The following is a 10,334-nucleotide window of genomic DNA, read 5'->3' as shown; positions in this document are numbered from 1 at the left end:
AGAGTGCTGTATCCAAGACTTCAGTCTGTGTGCATTGAATTTATTTAATACACGAGTTTCACAATTTGAGTTGAATTACTGAAATAAATGAACTTTTCCACGACATTCTAATTTATTGAGATGCACCTGTATGCACAGATCAAGCACTATTGAAAACAGTCCAAAATAGTTTAAAACAAATATGTCAGTGGGTTTTGATGTGAGAAGGCAACTGGGGATTGACTTTTTCATTGGATAAAGCATGATTATGGATTATGGATTTTGGACAGAAGCAACAGTTTAAAGTTAATACATTTTAATGATGGATTTATTTATAAGAAACATACAGCTTGCTGGACTGGAGTTGTGTAGACTACTTGTGAATTATTGTGATGGTTTTATCAGCTGTTTGGACTCCCATTCTGACGGCACCCATTTACAGAGGATCCATTGGTGAGCAAGTGATATAATGCTAAATTTCTCCAAATCTGTTCCCATGAAAAAACAAACTCATCATACACCTTGAATGTCCTGAGAGTGAGTAAAGTTTCAATAAATTCTTCTTTTTGTGTGAACTATTCCTTTAATAAGTGAGTAATTAATGTTTTGCTGCTATTATTAGTATAGCTGTGCTTTAAAAAGGACAAAAAAAAAATCTGGTTTGCCCCCTTATCTGGCTTAGAGTGGGTTAATGTGCAAATAATTATGTCCTTGATGATTGTCTCTTACATGAATATATGCCCTCAGCAATTGTGTAAGATGTGTGTAGAATTTTCCACGCTTCAATACCAGCGTTATACAAGATTGGATACAAACACACCAATAGTAGTGTTTCATGTATCCTTGGCAACAGCACTGGCGCTGGCTGTAAATGAGGCAATCAAATTAATACTGGAACATAAAGCGGGGAATGAGAGAGTAAAAACTGTAACACTCAGAGCCAGGCACGATTATCCATTTTACACCAAATTTAGCATGGAGTGAAACATTACACATTTGGAAGAGATTCTCATCCACTGGTCTCCTATCAAAACACATACTGTCAGTTTAGACCTTTGCGATTCAGTTGTGGGACTGTTTTGGTCAACAAAGAGAGAGCAGGAGGAATGCTTTTGGCAAGCAGGGGATAATATGGCCTTTCAAATGACTTTTTATATCAATTATATTAGATAAACTCAGATAAGAAACACAATCTTTTGATGTGTTGAAATCCAAGCACGTCTGCATCAGGCCCCATTATGCCATTATGCTGCATCGCATAAACCCCAGATTTAATGCACCACCAAGCTGTGAAACTGCCCAATCCATCTAAATGTGACTTCAGTTTTGATCATGGAAAGGTCATCGGTCTTAGCAGTGAAGTCTGAGTCTGGCCTCACAATAACTACTAGATGGATGGTTTACAGAGCTGTGTGTTCCCAAGATTACAGTGTTGTGAAACTTGGCATACGCGCCATTAACCTGAAATATTATGTCTGAGTAATGAATGGTAGGAGGAGATGACACACTTAAATAGCAGTACATTCATAACTCGGAGCACTCCAGAAATACACCATAGATACAGATTGCCATACCCAGCATGTATCTATAAATAAAAACAAAAATCTGTAATTGCTGCAACTGGGAGGCCTTAAGTGCAACAACAACAAATTATGCTTGGATTTTCTTTATTCCAGCAGGTCAGTTTGGACTCAAAACAACATTTCAGCACATTGGAGCCAGTTTGGTCAGTTCTTCGATTAATGTCTTGACCTAAGAATTAAGTTTAGATTTAAAACAGAAATGGTGATTTTAGGTATGGCGAGTTGGGGAAAAAGGGAGGGATGTGAGGGACTTGGGCTGTAGATGGAGGAGCTGAAAATGCAGCAACATCGAAAACCTGAGTCCTGATAGGTCTGGGGAGTAGGGAATTAAGGAAGATAAATCTCTGATCCATAACCTCCAGAAACAACTGTTTCTTGAAGTGCCCTTCTTCGTCATCATCTCGTGCCCACATGGAGGCACCGTCATCATGCAAAGAATCTGTGCAAAGGATCATGGGAGCCCGAAGTGTCCATCAGTTTTACCCTTCGAAACCCTTCATTCTGAAGGGCCCTTTGAAGTGGCCAGTTTTGAGCACTTCGGTTTGGAACGACTCTTCAATATGGCGGCCATGATTGTTTTCACTCCGAATTAGGGATGGGCGATACCTCTTATTTTATTTTCGATCCGATACCGATATTTTCAAGCCCAGTATCGTCGATATCGATATTGATACCGATACCGATACTTTTAAACTAAACTCATCTTTTAAATTATTAAAAGAATATATAATCAGTAATTATACTCACTTAATATTAGATTTTAAAGCCGTGTTTTTTTTACATTTCATAGGCCTTTTTTGTTTACACTGTCAGGAATAAAATATAATTGTATTTTAGCCCTTTACTGGGGCAGTAACCTCAAAGGTGCAACTATACCCCTAAAAGGGTGCATATTAGTACCATGCAACTATGCATGCTTTAAGGGTAGATAAGTTACAAAGGTGCACCTTTGAAGGTACCTCATGAAAAATAAACATGGAGTTACATAAGCACTAAAATGTATTATTATTATTATTATTATTACCATGGTAAATTTGTGGTTACTGCAGCTTTACTACAAATATGTGGTAAACTGTGGTTACTCTAATAAAACCATGGTTAATGTTTGTAAAAGGCTGCCAGGCTGTTGTACCCCTATAGGTGAAACTTTAGCATATTTTTTTCTGACAGATTTATTAACAGCAATTACAGAACATAACACAGTCCATTTGAACTTTTGACAACCAGTTTAAATTAATTTACTTGCACAAACTAGCCAATTTAAAATAAATATTACATGTACACAAAAGTTTGGGGTCAGTAAGATTTTGTAATATTTTTTAAGTCTCATGCTCACCAAAGCTGCACTTATTTGAAAAACAAAAACAAAAAACAGTAAAAACAGCAATTTTGAGAAATATAACAACTAAAAATAACTATTTTCTATTTTAATATATTTTAAAATGAAATTTAAAATGTATCTGTGATCAAAGCTGAATTTTCAGCATCATTACGCCAGTCTTCAGTGTCACATGATTCTTCAGAAATCATTCTAATATTTGCTGCTCAAGAAACATTTATTATTATTGCTGCTTCATATTTGTGTGGAAACCGTGATGCATTTTTCAGAATTAATTTTATATATAGTAACAATGTTATGTAATGTAATGTAATAATGTGGCAATGGTTTCTTAAGATCTACTTATGCTTCTAATGCTTTTGGGAAATGCAGCCCTATTTGAACAAGCACTGTGAGCCATGCGTCAGCAGCGAACGCTGTCTGTGATTGATTGGTTCTGTTTTTCAGCATTTGCGTGTGTTCCGATGAGCAGGAGAAATGGAAACACAATTATTCGCTAATATAGCCTATTTTTCCATTTAGAAGCTTATTTTATGCATCAAATTTCTTGATAAGTAAATAAAATTAATGGTTAAAAAAATGCACTTTAGAATCAATATTTTTATGTGAGAATCGATCCTTTCGATACAACATCAGTATCGAAAGTATTGATACTTAAGGATCGATCCGCCCATCCCTACTCCAAAGTGCCCTTCGGAGGGCGATATATCCTGTTTGAAACGCACCGAGTGTATAGCTGTACATGTGCATTTGTTGATGCCGTAAAGTAATCCGCCCTTTTCTCGAATTTCGTACCCTGCGCTCACCAAACCACATACCTTTGGTGGGGAGCGTGGGAAAGAATCTCAAGTCATTCGTGTTCTTAGGCCCCGTCCACACGGAGACACGTTTAGCTGTATACGCATAAATTTTGTATCGTATAGGCGTTTCGTCCACACGGATCCGGCATTTTGGGAGAGTGAAACCGATATTTTTTTAAACCGGGTCCCAGAGTGGATAAATCTGAAAACGCCACCCTTGCGTTTTCGTGTGGACAGCGAATCCGTATATTTTCTGAAACGATGACGTCATCAGCCCACGTCTCGCCCCTAGTCAGACACCGCTACGTCACGAAACAGCAACAAAAACATGAACAAACACTGAACGATTGTCTTTTTATTAACTAACATTAACACAGATTAATAAATGTATTGTTCCATGTTCGTTTGTACACCGCGCGCAAGCTTCGGTACTCTGGCTTCGTGTGGACGTAGCCTTAGAAGTCAGTGTAGCCTATTATCAGAATGATATTGAAAATGATATTCTAAGGTAAAAATAAACTTGCATGCTTTAACTATTCACTGAATAACTTATTTAATTCTCTTGAGGTGCTATGCTTGAGTATAAGACATTTTAGCCTTTTTCTCCTATAGGCGGAGGGTGAACCGACTCCAGGGTAAGGCTAAAAGGAGCCTAATGTTAGTGTAATTCAGGGGCGGTGAGTGCAGAATTCAGTCAGCAGAGCATGTGCACTGAACAATCCTCAGCGTTTCACGATGACTCATCTGAACGCTTCTGATTGGACATTGCATTCATAAGCTCAACAATCCTCTGTGATTGGCTTAATGCGCAACTCTGCAAAAATGCGTATAAAGAAGATATGATATGCAACATGAGCATATATAAAATGCAGTACTGATTGACATATCATTTGATAGAAACAATAAAATATATTTCGTGCCTTATTCTGTGATAAAAATGGGAAAAAGTTGTTCGTAGGAGCCTTTATAAACCAAAATTGTCATTAGGAAAATATTGAACAAAAATATTATTGCCCATTGCTGCAGCTAACGTTACTTCCACAGGCTACACACAGCAATATAAACAACAGCTGTGCACGCTCTCTTTATAATTGAATGATATAAGTATACTAGCACACCGCTCTGCTGAGATCTCCACTATCCGGCAGCCACGGACATTATTGAAGGCATCCTGGTAGTGTGCTAAATTACCAAAGGGATCTGAATGTGAGGGATCGTCCCAGATGAGATCGTCAGGTGAACACTAATCAATACTTTTGGATTGAACAATTTTTATAGTTTACACCAAAAAAAAATGCAGTTTTATAAGAAAAGTCACTGACTCTTTGCGACAGGTGGGATACAGCTTACGGCATTTCTCATTCATTCCTATGGTATCCATAAACGCGATTGAGTGTCACACAACTCTGACTGAAATTCATTGACGTCAAGGCTGTAGTATTATTGGTTATAAAGGCACACCTGATCCAAGTTGACTGTTACACTTTCTCCAATAGTAAGTAATACAGACCCTCTTGTCTCCCTATAGTAAGACAATCTCTGGCTCAAGCCACCAAACAACCAAACATGTTGTGGGGCCACAGTATATTTACAAAACCAATTGACATGTCCATGTTTTGAAATGTGCAGTATGTTGTGATGATGAGGCAGGACTTTTTAAAGACCTTTTAACCCTTCTGAACACTTGTCCACGATGCTATAATAATCCAACACAAGGCAGAAAATACTACCTGGAACATTCTTGGGAAAGGGCAGGCACATTTCTCAGAGGGTTGAATGGGCACATGAAGAGAGGAAGCTGGAAAACAATTGCCAGCAACAGGTGTAAATGTCCACCCTTAAGGATCTGCTCAACACACTGTAAAACACACGGGTGCGTGACTGGTCTGGCTGTCAAATAAAAGATTTGGGATTTCTAAGTTTGATGTAATCTACAAAATAATGTGGATGTAGTACTTTTCCCCGAAAAGAACTAGTCAGCCTCAGCAGAGTATACAGAGATGAAGTTGAAGTTGAAGATAGCATCACTTTGAGAAATGGGCTCTTTGCTGAAAAAAAGGAAAATGAAAAGATTTGGCTCCATTCCATTTGCGACAAAGTGTGAAAAGTGTTAAATGGATTTCAGAATTTAAAAGAGACCATCAAAAAGTCCAATTATCATCTCTATGTGCATTCACATGGACAAACTGCACTGAGATAAAAAGAGTGTGTCTTCTTGCACAGCAGTTCTGGCTTCACCTCATAAGTTTGCCCTTGGGACAAAATGAAATATCTGTCATCTTTCAGATATGTAGAGAATTTTTAGTCAGCAAAGAAACCCTGCTGTCTCATGGAGGTTAAAATAAAGCCATGTTTGACATGTGTGATCCTTCACTGAAGTGCTTGTTGTCATTGCCATCGAATATTTCTTAGCTTCATCTTTATCCTTGACATAATGCATGTTTGATGCATGAAAAAGTGTTCATAAGAGTAGCCACATGGTCTTTGCTCGCTCAGTTGTGCGTTGTTATTTGGTTGCAAATGTGTTCTAGAAAGTTGCTATGTATTGTTGCATTGTTTTTACTATCTGCAAGTACACTTTTATGATCCACCGTATGCCTGACCAAATAATAGAAAAAAAATAATGTCATTCATGTCTGTTGCACAAATGGTGCAAGATGAGTTAAAGTATTCCACAACACAACTTTTATTAAAAATGGTCTTTATTGAATTTATACAATTTACACAGTGTATACATATTTTAAACTGATTTTTGTCCCCCGCCAACAACCCCCTGACATTGTTGTAAAATTAAAAAAGCAAACAGGCATAAACATATGACAGTTCATACCATACATTCCTCATGTTAGTTTAAACATATACTCCATAACTTAACACGTTCAGAGCCTCTTCAATGTACAAAACACTGCTCAGATATCTTAAAATTCAGATGCTTTCTTTCTTAGTACAGAAGATTTTTAAGAGCCAAGGTTGATACTAAGCTTTTCAGCCATAATCCAAGGAAAGAGCAGCTAACATTTTTTCCAGCAGGGCGTCTGGCTTGTTATAGACATACGTCCACCATCTTATTTCTTTAACAAGAAAGAGAACAGTTGCATTACACGACTTTTCAAATCTTAACATATTTTAAAACATTAGGCATCAAACATTTGCAGACTTTGTAAATGGCTACAGAGGAAAAACTGGGCATCATTCACTAAAAGACTTTTAATTTGTTTCGAACACAACAACCTTATGCAGAATCTCCTAGCAATGAGGTGAACAAAATATAGTTCTAAAATTGGCTAAAAATTTCAAATGTGTCTGAGATTCTCCAACTGGATGATATCATAGTCTACAGCTAAAAAATCTGAGTTTGCGCCCATCATACACTGCGCAAGTGTTTGTGAAATTAGTCTGTAAAGTGGGGTAAAACGTCTCGGCAAAAGTAGTGTAATGTATTCCAGCCTTTGCAGAACAAGGTTAATTTTATTAATATAAAATTTTGGTGGTGAGATGTTGTTCCAAATGTCTATAAATTTCTTTCTAATGTTGAACACAAAAGAAGATATGTCGCCATTGACTTCCATAGTCTTTTTTTCTCATACTATGAACGTCAGTGACTAAAAGCAGCTGTTTGGTTACCAACATTCCATGATACCATTTTTAGCACATTTTGATTTTTGTATTTCCCCATTCAGGAACTGAATTGCCTTGAAATGAACTTTGACCATGTCCAAATAGAATTGCAACTGGAACCGTTCACTTAGCGTGCTCATAATCGTCCGGTTTTACAGTATAAAAATGCTTTATGTTTCTGCCCTTAGGTTTAGAGGATCAAATCACTAATCTCAAGTATGAGTAATCGTAGTATTGATGCTTGCTTTAGTAAACACCATAAATCATGCATACAAGCTCAGTGACAGAGGTTTGCCAAAAAGTGGCACATGGTTATTTCTGTTCAGTTCTTCACCTCCATGCTTGAAAGGCGCAAGGTCAGGGTGTTGTGCTGGCTTGGAAGGACTCATTCCGCACATCATTTGGCAGGAAATTGCTGCCCTACACAGTTTCACACACTGGCACATGGCCCACAAAGCCACAAATCTGCCAGCAGCATTATTGGGTATTTTAAAAACCCTTACAGGTCTCAAGAGGAGCAAGAGAAGGCTGACTGTTATTGACTCAACATGCTTTCTTGAAATTTCATTGCTCTACTTTGGCTCAAATCTATCAATACAGGTATGTAGAGTCCTTGGCCTTGCAAGGGGTATAAACAGAAAGCTTTGGATTAAATATATTGATTAGTAAAACAAGCATGCATGTTGGGTTTAAATGCTACTCTGCCTTCTGTTAAGTACTCAGAGGATAGCAGAGCACATTTCGTGAAGGGAAAATGTTTCACGAATACATTTTCACTCATGTACTTTCATTGATTCAAGTTGTCCTGGAGTTAAAACCAACTGCTCTACAATGTCATGTCCAGTGAGAATGAAAAATACAACAGAAAGCCAATAAGCTGCTGTCCGTTGATGTGAATGAAAAGCAGATTTTATTTGTGAATTCCAAGGAATACAGGACTTTGAGTGCATTGATTTTTATCAAATGGATACAACGTTTTAGATGGTTTCAATCAACCAAAAACCTTTATCGATTAGGTGTGATAGAAAAGCACTATTCATTCTCAGCTTGTAAAAATATTAGTACATCCCTCATTGCTGAGTGCTTTCAATCATCTCGTTACTTAAAAATCATATGACTTTGAACAGAAGGACAGAGCTTTAGCATTTTTTTGTCCAAGTAGACTCCTACTCCTTGTTTCAGGGATAAAGATTTAGGCTGTTTTCCAAACCAGGGTCAGTGAATCAATAATGTATTTACTCTAGGATGCTTTATGTTTGGCATGGTCCTGCATTTAGCAAAAGCATGTTCCGCTTTAGAAACAGTTGACATTGCTGATACAGCATGGATCCATGAGCATGTACTTGTAATAGTAATGTAATTCTCTTTATGCCCTGATGCTCTGAGTAATGACAAAGCAATCTTGACAGTGGGCCTCTATCAACCTTCAACTCCATTGCTGACCCCCTAATGACCTGCTCTTCACAGCTGCAAATAAGTGTGCTCAAGCTTTGTTGAATATGCATAGACTTGATCTGAATATGCATGGACCACCAAAATGTTAATCATGTTTGAGCGCTGTATGTTGTGCTAATAGTTTGAGTTGAGTTCTTTAGAAAATGACCATGGTTGGGCAAAATTCATATTTAAGAATTGGGTTTCTTTAAGTTGAGTGGAATTGACCACATCTCACAGGATGTTGAATATTTATGAGTAATTTCACACTCGACTTTGAACAGAAGGACAGAGCTTTAGCATTTTTTTGTCCAAGTAGACTCCTACTCCTTGTTTCAGGGATAAAGATTTAGGCTGTTTTCCAAACCAGGGTCAGTGAATCAATAATGTATTTACTCTAGGATGCTTTATGTTTGGCATGGTCCTGCATTTAGCAAAAGCATGTTCCGCTTTAGAAACAGTTGACATTGCTGATACAGCATGGATCCGTGAGCATGTACTTGTAATAGTAATGTAATTCTCTTTATGCCCCAGCTTGTAAAAATATTAGTACATCCCTCATTGCTGAGTGCTTTCAATCATCTCGTTACTTAAAAATCATATGACTTTGAACAGAAGGACAGAGCTTTAGCATTTTTTTGTCCAAGTAGACTCCTACTCCTTGTTTCAGGGATAAAGATTTAGGCTGTTTTCCAAACCAGGGTCAGTGAATCAATAATGTATTTACTCTAGGATGCTTTATGTTTGGCATGGTCCTGCATTTAGCAAAAGCATGTTCCGCTTAAGAAACAGTTGACATTGCTGATACAGCATGGATCCATGAGCATGTACTTGTAATAGTAATGTAATTCTCTTTATGCCCTGATGCTCTGAGTAATGACAAAGCAATCTTGACAGTGGGCCTCTATCAACCTTCAACTCCATTGCTGACCCCCTAATGACCTGCTCTTCACAGCTGCAAATAAGTGTGCTCAAGCTTTGTTGAATATGCATAGACTTGATCTGAATATGCATGGACCACCAAAATGTTAATCATGTTTGAGCGCTGTATGTTGTGCTAATAGTTTGAGTTGAGTTCTTTAGAAAATGACCAAGGTTGGGCAAAATTCATATTTAAGAATTGGGTTTCTTTAAGTTGAGTGGAATTGGCCACATCTCACAGGATGTTGAATATTTATGAGTAATTTCACACTCGTAGCCGTGAGATATGGCTGTATATCGGCACAGATATCATTCCCTAATGGGAGCGTTATGGAGTGGTACCTTGTGCCAATTAATTAGATCTCATCTAACAATTTTTCTAGTCAACTAGTCACACGTTTATATAAAATTAATATAATGGCCTACTAAACCATACTTTAATATATAGGCCTAGGCATAATTCAGCCTATTCCACGCTTAAGCTCGCGCATAAAGCATCCTGCAAAGCACCGGCAAAAGATTATGAATGTGTCGGGGAAAAAGAAGAAGTTTTAATGATGTATTAGTAAACTGCTTTTTGAGTCATATCAGTGTCGGCTGCAAAGATGAAGTTGCCGACGATGATTCGCCACCGCCGCATTATAATGTATAATTTAATTT

At 37.6% G+C, this 10,334-nt stretch overlaps 1 protein-coding gene across 1 annotated transcript in view; it reads left to right on the top strand.

Annotated features, from left to right (window-relative positions):
- Nucleotides 1–7,851: 7,851 nt before the first annotated feature.
- The window catches only part of LOC107656859 (calcium-activated potassium channel subunit beta-2-like), an 18,798-nt gene continuing 16,315 nt past the window's right edge, over nt 7,852–10,334 (top strand). Inside the window, exon 1 of the mRNA XM_016444808.1 lies at nt 7,852–7,919. The gene's annotated coding sequence lies outside the window, so the exon portion shown is untranslated. The remainder of the gene's footprint in view (nt 7,920–10,334) is intronic.

The sequence above is a fragment of the Sinocyclocheilus anshuiensis genome, unplaced genomic scaffold (genome assembly GCF_001515605.1).
Source record: "Sinocyclocheilus anshuiensis isolate Anshui unplaced genomic scaffold, SAMN03320099.WGS_v1.1 scaffold3220, whole genome shotgun sequence".
Lineage (NCBI taxonomy): Eukaryota > Metazoa > Chordata > Actinopteri > Cypriniformes > Cyprinidae > Sinocyclocheilus > Sinocyclocheilus anshuiensis.
Note: the sequence above shows the minus strand (reverse complement) of the source record. Positions and strands in the feature narration are given on the sequence as shown.